This window comes from Bubalus bubalis, chromosome 19 (genome assembly GCF_019923935.1).
Source record: "Bubalus bubalis isolate 160015118507 breed Murrah chromosome 19, NDDB_SH_1, whole genome shotgun sequence".
In the NCBI taxonomy this organism is placed as follows: Eukaryota; Metazoa; Chordata; class Mammalia; order Artiodactyla; family Bovidae; genus Bubalus; species Bubalus bubalis.
In genome coordinates this window covers 21,443,344-21,456,498 of record NC_059175.1, presented here as the reverse complement: position 1 = coordinate 21,456,498, position 13,155 = coordinate 21,443,344, and the positions used below count along the sequence as shown (strand labels likewise).

The 13,155-nt window shown below is 38.9% G+C and overlaps 1 long non-coding RNA gene across 1 annotated transcript in view; it reads left to right on the top strand.

Annotated features, from left to right (window-relative positions):
- The first annotated feature begins 1,762 nt into the window (after window positions 1-1,762).
- Window positions 1,763-13,155, top strand: part of LOC123330558 — a 63,014-nt gene continuing 51,621 nt past the window's right edge. The window contains exon 1 of the long non-coding RNA XR_006546567.2: window positions 1,763-1,950. This is a non-coding gene — a long non-coding RNA (uncharacterized LOC123330558). The remainder of the gene's footprint in view (window positions 1,951-13,155) is intronic.

Genomic DNA, 13,155 nt, shown 5'->3' with positions numbered 1-13,155 from the left:
AATGCTTGTCAGAGCAATCTAGGGCTGAAGTGAAAATCAGGAGCTGTGAACTCAGCCTGTGGTTCAGAGAACCAGGCAAGACAGGAACGTGGTACCCTGACCCAGGTGAGGTAAATAGGGGTGGGGAAAATAGGAAGAACCAGAGACCGGTAGGATGCTTTAGTCATGTGCCTCGCAATGTCATGCTTAGATTGAAAAGATTCTTTGCAAGGTCTACAGAAAACCTTGCCCCAAGTTGGAGTTGCCCAGTGATGGTCTGAAAGGCCAGTGGGTGTGTCATCCCTAGAATCCTTCAGCAGTCTGGATCACACCATGCTGGGTCTATTGGAGAGGGCTCCATGCAGCAAGGTGGATGTGAGTCTCTACTTCTTGGAGATGCTGCCAATCTGCCGTGTTATAGGAAGAGCTCAGGTTGTGGCTCTGGCAGCATCCTTGGCTATTGCTCAACTAAAATCAGGTTGTCGCAGGAGAATGACAACAGAGGTTTGGACCTGGTTTTTCTTTATACCTTGGAAAAAAGAGTTATATCAACTGTACCAAGCTTAAGTTCCTTCAAGTGGATATTACTCTAACAGGAAAATAAAATGTTTTGGGTTGGGAATTGCATATTCCAAAGAGCCTTTTTTAATGTTTGTTAGAAATAAGGATTTTCATACCTCTGCCATGTTCTCATTGTTTGACAGCATTTATCAGCAGCAATGATTATATTAAATGTTATAGTTAAGGAACATGAGTGGGCTTTATGGCAAGTTCATAAAGTTGATGAGTTCATTTCGTAGGTAGTTAGAAGGTTTAAGTCTTTCAGAGTGTCTCTAAACTCCTGGGAAATGGCTCAGATAACTTACTGGTTGTATAAGGAGGCTTAAACATTAATCCCTTAGGTCATTTGTGTTGGTGTGAACAAGAAAATCTTTAGTGACACATCTTTTCTCATTAACTGAGATATTTTGATAAATGTGAAGTATACATTGAAAAATTTGCAATGTAGTTAATTGCAAAGGATAATACACATGGTAATACAAAAAATAAGCAGACATAAAATACACAACCAAAAGCAACAAAAACAAGCATAAGCAAAGTGTACTGAAAACCCTAGAGCTAGAGACTGATTCAGATTAATGCTTTATAGCTAAGTTCAGAACACATTTTCCTTCTGGTTAACTTGGTGCAGAACAGTGCCATTTCCTAGTGTTATTTATTGTGTGTTCTCTCAAGATATCACTGTATTAAGCAATATGAACATATTAAAATTTTATATCAGCTCTGGTTCCTGTCCTCAAGATAGAATGTTTTCTTACTAGAATGACACGAGGGACGCTGTTGCACTCAGCATTTGGCAGAGATGTAGAGACCTTTGCTTTCTAGTGGATTTGCATAATAAAACTCTCACTGAATTATGGTTCAATGAAGGGGAAAGTAATAGCCTAATTTGACTTGACACTTATATACTGCAAGTTTCTAAAATACGTCTCCTCTATGTTGCCAATTCCTCTTTCCACACAGAGGTGGTCTGACCTGTTCTGGAATATAGAGGTAGAGTTGAGACATACTTTTCCTTAAGATGAAAAAAAAGAAAAAAAACAGAAAGAGATTTTGTTTTCATAATCTTTTCATGGCTGTTAAATTTTAGCTTTTTTTTTTCCCATATTCTCCGTTTTTAATTGTGAGAACTTGTCATTACCACAAGAAGTTACATGACTGCCATTTAAAAATATGTTTCTTTCATCTTTTTGTGAGCTGTGTGTAACCAGGAGCTCCGTCCTGCTTCATCAGGGTACCCAGGCCCAGTTCTGCAGTTTCCTGAGTGCTCAGCCTCACCCTCCACAGGATTTCTCTCTATACACGTCAGCTGGCTGGACTGAGCAGACATCCCTCACTCATGTGAAAGCACATTCCCACTCTAAACTCTTCAACATTTGAGTGGGCAATAAACCTGGAGATATAGACAAGGTAACAAAGCCCTTAAAAATTAGGCTTCACAAATATTTGTGTTTTGTTTTTTCTTTTGTGTTTGATGATTTTTTAAAGCCTTGTAACAGGGAATATTTCAACATGGCTACATGTTCTTTAGGTTTGATCAGTTTGATGGATTCATCTGATTAATTGGCATGTTTAAACAGATTATCAATCCCTTTAAGTATCTAGGACATCTTGTTTCCTAATCTAAAATCCAAAACAGTAAGTCCTGATCTTTCTTATCTTTGAACTCATTGAGAACTGTTGAGTATACCCATGGCAGAGGGTTGACAGATTTTAGAGACCATATTTATAAAATGTTAGGGTAAGTAACAGAGAAGGAAATGGCAACCCACTCCAGTATTCTTGCCTAGAGAATCCTGTGGACAGAGGAGCCTGGTGGGCTGCTGTCCATAGGGTCTCATAGAATTGGACACGACTGAAGTGACTTAGCAGCAGCAGCAACAGCAGGGTAAGTAAGAGTTTCCCTGATGGCTCAGACAGTAAAGAATATGCCTATAAAGCAAGAAACCTGGGTTTGATCCCTGGGTCAGCAAGATCCTCTGGAGAATGGAATGGCAACATACTCCAGTATTCTTGCCTGGAGAATCCCATGGACAGAGGAGCCTGGTGGGCTTCAGTCCCTGGGGTCGCAGAGTTGGACACAACTGAGTGGCTAACATTTTCAGTTTTCAGGGTAAGTAAGGCCATATCTTCCCTGGAGAAGGAAATGGCAACCCACTCCAGTATTCTTGCCTGGAGAATCCCCATGGACAGAGGAGCCTGGTGGGCTACAGTCCATGGGGTCGCAAAGAGTCAGACGCGACTGAGTGACTAAGCACAGCAAGACCATATCTTAAGCTCTTACTCCATTGCCAAGACCTCCTTTTTACTTATATATATTTTTTCTGGATAAATATATTTTATTTTATTCATATTTAATATATTATGAAAAGATAATTAAAAATCCTCATGTTTCTTCCTAAGCTCCCGCTCCAATAAGAAGTTTCTACCAAAACCCTCCTTTAGAGCACAGATACTAAATCAAGATGTCTTTTTTTTCTATTTGCTTTGTTTCCAGTTATCAAGCTAATGATTAGTACATCTTAACTTGTAGATATTAGAGCTAAAAGAGACCTGAGATTTTTCTGTTCTCTCAATTTATCATTGAAAAGCATAGCATGAAGCAAAAGATTAGGCTGATTGCTACCAAATTCCAAAGTTTAGAATTGAACTTGGAAAATGACCATAATTAGAATGGTCATTTTCTAATGGTCATAATTAGAATTCAAAACATATTTAAGAGGAAAAGTTACACAATGAGAATGATCCAGCCTGGCGAGGGCTAGTAAGAACACATAAAATAATACTATAGACATGAAAAACTGTTTCAGCTCTGCCAATGGTTTTCAATAACTGTGGCAATGTCAGAATGGTATTCTGCCTATAAAGTTCACATTGGCTCCTTCTTTGGTGTCTTGCCTCACTTTTCATGCTTTGCATCACTCTAGATCAAATCTCACATTTCAATCCAGACCTTTGATGTTTATCTGGAGACGGTAATGGCCCTCGGAACCTGGACCTAGCTCAAGGACTGCGTGCGATGGAGGGGTATCTAAAGACATGCTCAGTGAGGTCTGCTTGGGAAAGTGAATAGAGCAAAAGAAGCAAAGTGGAGGGATGAACTGGGGTGTTAAATAGGAGGCTTACCTGGAAGGGTGGAAGAAGGAAGAAGGTAGATAAGGATGGAGTGAGTCTCAGTCACTTCTCTGTTTATCTCCTTCCTACCCTCCCATCACCCAGATGACTTTCACTTTCACTGCTTTCTTGTACATTTCATTCCCTGAAAATGTTGGCTTATATATGCCATCATCTTGCAGTGTTCTCTGCGGCTCCTTACTGCTCCTTACTGACATGTCCTGATGCCCTTTTTAGCTCTTACCCCTATTACTAGCTGCCTCACCTTTACGTTTCAGCAGAATTCAGTTATGCATTCTGAAGAATGGAATTTAATTGGTTCAGGTCATCTTTTCCCACCAGGAAAAGACTGAAGTCCAGCCTATGGATGGATCGCCATATTTTTAAAGGCACAACCCCTGATCCAGTTGACTGTAGGTCACATGGTACAAATGTGGTCATTTATATCACAGGGCCTGTGGGTGGGCATATTCCTTCAGGAGGGGTTGTTGATGGCGGGCTTCATAAATCTAGTAGTGACTCAGAGGTTACAAGTCAAAGGCACACAATTATGAATGGCGGTGGCGGTAGCGGGGGCTGGGGAGGAACTCTTGTTTCTACCCTGAGGTTTTTCCTTTCTATTTCAGTGATTCTGCTGAAATAAAGCTGGGTACGTTAAAATTTCTCACTTGGTTTCCCAGGGGATGAAAAAGAGCCTTTCTTATATCTATAGATTTTTTTAGGTGTTGCTAACTTCACAAATGAAATGTCAGGGCAAACCCCTCACATATATTGTACAGTATGAAAAATATACAATAGGAAAGCGTAACTGCTGACTTGGGTCTCAGTAAACTTGCTTATTCCTCTTCTCATACTGCAGTGAGATGGGATTAGAATTCATATGGGAGACTTCTAAGTGAGGCAGGAGAAGAGGGTGAAAGATGTTTCTTTTTCCTTCTGGATCTCTTGAGGGGTTCACAAAAGAAGATGGGGTCACCTTGATGGCATCCTCTAAGTCTGAGGAGTATATGTTCTCAATATGGCATGGATACTAGAGACATGTATTTACTATTACTATTTTCTCAGACACCTGTTTCTTGCAGTTTGATAATGCTGTTGGCTGCGATAAGTTCTGTTGATGGAGAATTGAGAACCTGGATCGAAGTTAAAGGGTGTGTGTGCGTGTGTGTGTGTACATGTGCTCTGGAGACGTGAATATTTTATACACATTCTGACTATCAGAATTCTGACACGGAACATCTGACATGGATTTGTACTTACTATATGTAGAAAAATATTTTTTTCCCATTGGAATTGAATCTCTGCTTTGTGTAAAACAAGTATTTTTAGGATGTATCATAATAGTATTAATGAATGCTATGATTTATTGAATGCTGCTCTAAATTCCTAATTGTAAACTATATTCCAGATTTTTGATAACTCACAAAAAGCAGATGAGTTGGTATTTTCCTTTTTACAAATTAGGAAACTGAGAATCAAAATGCTCAGCAGCTTGTCTACCTTTCAGATATAATGGACAAAAGGAGCTGCCATTCAAACCTGTTAGTCTGAAGCTAAAGTCTGTGTCTCTGAGCCATGCCATGCATTCGACTTGTGTTCCAGGCCTGGGTGTGAAATACATGACTGGTCTTCTGGGTAGATGAGATGGTTAAACATTAACACAAAGAATTAGAGTAATTTTGGAAGATGCCTCCTCTCCACCACACATACCTGGAAAATTATCCCTGGAAAATTTGTTATACAGTTAGAAGGAAGTACTAAGATGTATCACTCAACAGGTATGTTTAGGAGGTGTTTGGCCCACAAAAGTAGGAAATGCTTTTCTCAGTGGGCCCTGACTGGAGGGGAAGCTGAATGAGGTAGAGATGGTAGGCAAGGTGTAGTAGGGGCATTGTTTAAACTACAAAGTTTCCTAGAAACTTTCCTACAAAGTATCCCCTCCTCTTATGTTTCTATGAAATTTCATTTATTGACCCTTTCTGACCCTGAGAATTCTGGTGCTCAAGTTAGTGTTCTCTGTTATCATTATTGTTCTTGATATGGAATGATTGTAAGGTAGCTCATCCATAGTCACAGACTGAGCTTCTTGTACTCTGAAGGGGATAGAAATGAAAAAATAAAAAAGATGAGAGAAGAGGAAGGAGGGAGGGAGAAGGAAGAAGGGGTGGGGAGAAGATTGGAAAGCAGAAAGGAATGGCTTTAGATCTCAAAGATTAGCTGGTTCAACCTCCTTGTTTTCAAACATAACTTAGAAAGATTTAGTATCTCCCCAGATCGCATGAAGCCAGAAACTTTAGGTTTCTATTTGATCCTAATTCCAGGCTGTCATATATGACGGGAAATGGCACAAATTTCTTCTTTATCACCAGCTCACCTGTTCTCTGGTGAGAGAAGTAAGGAGACTGAGTTCTTACACGAAGACCCTGAACACTTGGGGAGGAAGAGGATGCTTTGGTTCTTTTCAAAGGAGCAGCTGAAGAGCTTTCTCCCAACAGGAGAGCAAATTCCTATATCCTGGGATATGGGCAAAAGACCAGAAGGTAGGGTGGACACATTATGATTTTAGTTTGATTTTATTCTAAGAGTAAGACCTTGGAGAGACTTTATCTTACTAGATCACATGACATCTTCACCTGTTTCCTGGTGGGAGATGTCCAATCATTTCCCTTCTATAAGATGTTCATGAGAGTATCATCTCATAACATTTGTTTTCAGGCTTATGAGCCCCTGGCAATTTTTCAGCAATTATCTCATCCTCCATCCAAAGAGGGGAAGCTTAAAATCTGTGGGATTTCCATGATGTATAGTTTCTGACTGTTTTTTGTTTTTTTTTTCCCAATCATGGATTAATGGCCTCAGCAGTGTTTTACGTTTATGCATTTTTGGCAACTGCAACTTGGGTTAACTTATATCTAGGCATTTGTTTCCCTTTCTCAGGGATAATGCTATGTTTGGAAGAATTTATAAACAGAATTTATTTTACTCAACTCATTCTTTGCATGGGATATTGTTAACAAATAGTGGAAAGAGCACTGCGCTGAGGTCAGAAGACTTGAATTCTTGTCCTAGAACCATGACTAACTAGCTGTTTGACCATGAGAAGTCACTTTAGCTGAATTACAGTCTTTTTCTGAGCTGAGAAAGGTGGAGTAGATTCCTTACTCAAGGTTCCTCCCCAAGGGCTAAGATTCTGTAATTCTATGAAATCAGACTGTTGGAGAAGAATATAGCAGTGTTCTCTTGCATGGGCTGTAAATGATGAGTAGAAAGTTAAGATCTGCTGTCAGATTACTTTTTAAGACTGTGTTCTCTCTTAGGGGTGTCCATTTTTCAGGAAGATGATAGAGAGGAATTGAGGATAAGCCTCAATTCTTTGGAGCCTGTCCCTGACTATCCACAGCTATTTGTAATAGTTTGAGTTCAGACTTCTTGGAAAGTTGTTTTTTTGTGTAAGGATATTTGTACAGAAATTATATATAAGTAGGAAGTTATTTGTATCAGTCAGAATGTATGTGTGGGGAAAAGGATGTGAGGAAGAGAGAAAGAAAAGCACTAGTTTGTCTATGCAGATTATTTAAGAAAAGGGCATCAGCTGAAAAAAAGTGTTAAGTTTAAGATGGGAGCTTAGATGGCATCTGCTGACCTTTATCTATACCATAAGTTACAGTCATTTTTCAAGTTAGGCACTGAAAGAATAGAGCAGATGGATGGAGGATGTTTAGGAAGATGCAGTTCTCATCCCAGGCAAAGGTCCAACAGGTGAGATCAATATTTCAGTTATGGAGTAATCACTTCATTAATAAATGCACCATATCATACCCAAACTTTAGTGAGACACCTGGGATAGCACAGCTTCAGAGACCACTCTGATCTCATTTATCATTCCCATCTGTTTATGAGTCCAGAAGTTTCTCAGGCCCTGTTTTGTTACGCCTGGGGAAGTATGGTTTCTTCATCATTATAGAGAATCAGTTGAGAGTTTGGTCACTTTTCTCTGGGAAAATAGAGTTTGGAAGAGAAAGAGGAAAAAAATTAAACCTTTTTAAAGAAGACAAGGGCCTCTGAATGTGTTTCTCAGTTTGTCCTCCAATAACCTTGTCTATGATGGAATCAAGTTAAAGAAACTTAATTAGGTTTTCAAAATTCAAAGAGAAGACAAGGAATGAAAGTTAAGTGTGTCAGAAATCATTATTTAGGCAAACAGTTGTACTCACTAGAAAGGAGGATGGTCTTTCATTTAGATGGAAAGTCCAATTAGGAAGGTCATTCACTATGGAATCAAAGTTGCATTAAAAATTTAACTGATTCAACTCTGGAGTTGTAGAGTGGGTAGACATCCTCAGAGCATTTGCCTTTATTTATTCTTCATTTTTCCTTTAGTCTGTAGCACAACCAGACACATTTTATAATTTTGTATATCTCTATTAATGTAGATCTGGAACATAAATCAACCATTTGGCTATCTTATTGATAGAATTAACCTAATGAATTTATAGGGCTTCCCAGGTGGTGCTAGTGATAAAGAATCTATCTGCAATACAGGAGACCAGGGTTCAGTCCCTGGGTCAGGAAGATCCCCTGGAGAAGGAAATGGCAACCTACTCTAGTATTCTTGCCTGAAGAAGTCCATGGACAGAGGTGCCTGGCAGGCTACAGGCGATGGAGTTGCAAAGAGTCAGACACAACTGAGCAACTAACACTTGCACTTCTTTCTTTCAGTAAATTTATAAGAAATCACAAATTCTTTAAAATTTAAAAATAAAACAGTTATATTTTAAATTTAGAAGATGAAAATAAACCCCCAAACTCAGTTCATGAAGTATCACTTGAGCATTCTACATTTTCTTAGAAAGAGAAGACAAGAACTATAAAGATAAGGAGAAAATTGGTTGCTTGAAATATTTAATCTGGAGATGACCTTTATGATATTCTAGGCTGAATAGTAAAGTTGGCAGTTTAACATTGGAAGGAATTCAAAGTTATAGTAATAAAAACCAATTCTTTGAGGCCAAAAATTGTGCTGAATGTGCTATAAACATAATGTCATCTAGGGGAAGGGAGATTTACCTGGTGAAGTGGGATTAGTAGGAGAAGGCTGTTTAGGATGGAGGAGTATTGCTGCCACTCTTGAAGGAACTGTAGCTCAGGGCTCAATAGGGGTTTGAGTAGCAGCCTTCTAGATCGGGTGTAGGAGAAACCAAAACCTGCAGGCAGGAAGGAAAAGCATATGACGTATATGAGTGGGGATGGAAAGGTCCCTGCCTGGTGAGAGGTTGACTAACGTGGACACACTTTGTCAGGCTCAGGTTGGCCAATTCATTCTAATTTGGAATAATTTAGCAGTAAATCATACATCTTGTTGTTGATGGGCTTTTCTCTTGCTTCGTTCCAAGAGAAACTACAGTCAAGTAGCTTTAATTGCTCAATGGCACCCCACTCCAGTACTCTTGCCTGGAAAATCCCATGGGCGGAGGAGCCTGGTGGGCTGTAGTCCATGGGGTCGCAAAGAGTCGGACGCGACTGAGCGACTTCACTTCACTTTTCACTTTCATGCATTGGAGAAGGAAATGGCAATCCACTCCAGTGTTCTTGTCTGGAGAATCCCAGGGATGGGGGAGCCTGGTGGGCTGCCGTCTATGGGGTCGCACAGAGTTGGACATGACTGAAGCAACTTAGCAGTAGCAGCAAACTGGTCACCATGAAAAATGTGTCAGAGAGAATGCAGAATAACGACTGTTTTGCTTGTAGATGTGTTGCCCAAAGGTCAAAGGACAGGTGACAACTCTAAAAACCCTGTTGGGAAATAACAGGGTTCTCACTGTGGGGCTCTTTCGTTATCAATCAACATAGGCATGGCTGTTTTCTTCTTTTGATTCATGGCATTGCTCAGGACTTTTACATTTCCTGGTCAGGTTGTTACGCTTCTTAGACACATACTTTCTTTTCTTCCTTCTTCATACCAGAGATTAAATACTTTATTCGGAATGTTTGTGCTAATTTTCTGGTTATATTTCTCCTTTCTGGAACAAAGATATTAAAGACATTTTTTCAAGAAAAAGGGAGAGAGGTTGCTGAGAGTGAAAAAAAATGTTTTGTATAATTGCTTTTTCTGTTATGAAATAGAAATGTCTTCTTTAGAACAGTGATCCTAGTGCTGGTAGAGGACCTGCTTCAGAGAGAGAAAGAAAGGCTACTTACGAGAAAACAAACCTCAACGCGTAATTGGGACTTTTGTTCTTTCCAGATTGTTTTGTGAAGAATATGCTGCCAAAACCCGTTTTTTTTTTAATTTAACTGCTGCTTTTGAAAGGCCTTTATTTTTCTTCCATGGAAGTTTATTATCCTCTCATTTCTTCTCTTATTTGTTTTTTGAATTATGTACCCCAACATCTAGATAACTGGGACCATTAGTTTTCGTATTTCCCAGATGATAGTTTTATAGTTCATTCTGCAGGTTTATTCAGAGCACTCAGTGAAATGTAATCCCCGGATCATCTTTGTTTGATTCTAAGAAATTGGGTATATTTCTTCATAGTTTACCTGCCCCGTGTTCTGAAATTATCTTTTGTTCGTGTGTAGTTGCTCAGCTGTGAACAAACTGATGCTTTGTTGGGCATTGTGCATTTTTTTGTTTTGTTTTAAAATGGCAAAAATACAACATGTATTGAGAATAATTATGGCACAATAAAACACGGAGCATGGAGGGATAGTAAAAGAGTTTCATCCTGACACTGAATATTTAAATAATTTTCAACTTGCTTTAAGTCATTCGCTTTTTTTTGTAATTGAATTGCAGTTGATTTACAATGTTGTATTCGTTTCAGGTGTACAGCCAAGTGATTCAGTTATATATAGACTCTTTTTCAGACGCTTTTCCATTATAGTTTATTACAAACTATTGAATATAGTTCCCTGTTCTATACAGTAGGTCCTTGTTGTTTATCTATTTTATAGATAGTCTGTATCTGTTAATCTTAAATTCCTGATTTATCCCTCTTCCCGTCTTTCCCCTTTGGTAACTATAAGTTTGTTGTCTATGTCTGTGAGTCTATTTCTGTTTTGTAAATAAGTTCATTTATATCATATTTTAAGATTCCACATGTAAGTGATATTGCATGATATTTGCCATTCTCTAAGTCATTGTTTCTTTAAACATGGGAGATGTGGTTTCTGAATTTGAATTGTTTTGTGATACAGTGTGGGCTGACTCACAGATTTGCCATAAAGCGATTTAAAAAACTAACAAAAAAGTATTGGGGCATCATTTGTGGATATAATTTTCCATTCATTTACAAAATTGCCTTTAAAATAGAAAAGCCATTTCAAATTTATAGAGCATCAAGTAATGTAAAATGTTAATATTTTAGCTGCGTGCTCATTTAAACTTAAAAACAACATCCCATTTTCCAAAAATTACTGCTTGATGCTAAAGCTGGGCATATTAAATTTTAGGATGAAACCAGATTGAACAAATTCTGCCTCCTTTAAAATACTACTAAAATGGTCACTGCAAATAGTAACACAAATCCTCAGCGTTATAATCCATAACTGCTTAGTAACAACCTGGACTGGAAACTTAAGTAGCAACATAGTCTATAAAAATAGAGATGATGCAGTGTTTTCTCTCCAATCAGTTTAACTGAATAATGAACAGACTTGGTGTTTGGCTGGGATGTCACCCACACAACAGGAAAATAACCAGGCTTCAGGGCATGATAAAACTAAATTTCGGGATGCAAAGCTCAGTGATAGCACCATAAAAATTCTAGCCAGTGCTTTGCTTATTGCTGTGGAAATTTGTATACTGTACAGATGAATATCACTAAAAATAAGGTGAAAAAATAATGAAATGTATGAACATATATAGAATTGAGAGCCCCCAGATAATAGAACACAGCATGTAGATTTGACTTTTCTATAATTTTATATGTGACATGATTTATGGTTCCCCATTCCTTAGTAGCTGTGAAAAGAAGAGAAGTGAAAAGCAAAGGAGAAAAGGAAAGATATTCCCATCTGAATGCAGAGTTCCAAAGAATAGCAAGGAGAGATAAGAAAGCCTTCCTCAGTGATCAATGCAAAGAAATAGAGGAAAACAACGGAATGGGAAAGACTAGAGATCTCTTCAAGAAAATGAGAGATACCAAGGGAACATTTCATGCAAAGATGGGCTCGATAAAGGACAGAAATAGTATGGACCTAACAAAAGCAGAAGATACTAAGAAGAGGTGACAAGAATACACAGAAGAACTATACAAAAAAATATCTTCATGACCCAGATAATCACGATGGTGTGATCACTCACCTAGAGCCAGATATCCTGGAATGTGAAGTCAAGTGGGCCTTAGAAAGCATCACTACTAACAAAGCTAGTGGAGGTGATGGAATTCCAGTTGAGCTCTTTCAAATCCTAAAAGATGATGCTATGAAAGTGCTGCACTCAATTTGCCAGCAAATTTGGAAAACTCAGCAGTGGCCACAGGACTGGAAAAGGTCAGTTTTCATGCCAATCCCAAAGAAAGGCAATACCAAAGAATGCTCAAACTACCGCACAAATGCACTCATCTCACACGCTAGTAAAAGTGATGCTCAAAATTCTCCAAGCCAGGCTTCAGCAATACATGAACCGTGAACTTCCAGATGTTCAAGCTGGTTTTAGAAAAGGCAGAGGAACCAGAGATCAAATTGCCAACATCCTCTGAATCATGGAAAAAGCAAGAGAGTTCCAGAAAAACATCTGTTTCTGTTTATTGACTATGCCAAAGCCTTTGACTGTGTGGATCACAATAAACTGTGGAAAATTCTGAAAGAGATGGGAATACCAGACCACCTGACCTGCCTCTTGAGAAACCTATATTCCGGTCAGGAAGCAACAGTTAGAACTGGACATGGAACAACAGACTGGTTCCAAGTAGGAAAAGGAGTACATCAAGGCTGTATATTGTCACCCTGCTTATTTAACTTATATACAGAGTACATCATGAGAAACACTGGGCTGGAAGAAGCACAAGCTGGAATCAAGATTGCCAAGAGAAATCTCAATAACCTCAGATATGCAGATGACACCACCCTTATGGCAGAAAGTGAAGAGGAATTAAGAAGCCTCTTGATGAAAGTGAAAGAGGACAGTGAAAAAATTGACTTGAAGCTCAACATTCAGAAAACGAAGATCATGGCATCTGGTCCCATCACTTGGTGGGAAATAGATGAGGAAACAGTGTAAACAGTGTCAGACTTTATTTTTTTGGGCTCCAAAATCACTGCAGATGGTAATTGCAGCCATAAAGTTTAAAGACTCTTGCTCCTTGGAAGGAAAGTTATGACCAACCTAGATAGCATATTCAAAAGCAGAGACATTACTTTGCCAACAAAGGTCCGTCTAGTCAAGGCTGTGGTTTTTCCAGTGGTCGTGTATGGATGTGAGAGTTGGACTGTGAAGAAAGCTGAGCACCAAAGAGTTGATGCTTTTGAACTGTGGTGTTGGAGAAGACTCTTGAGAGT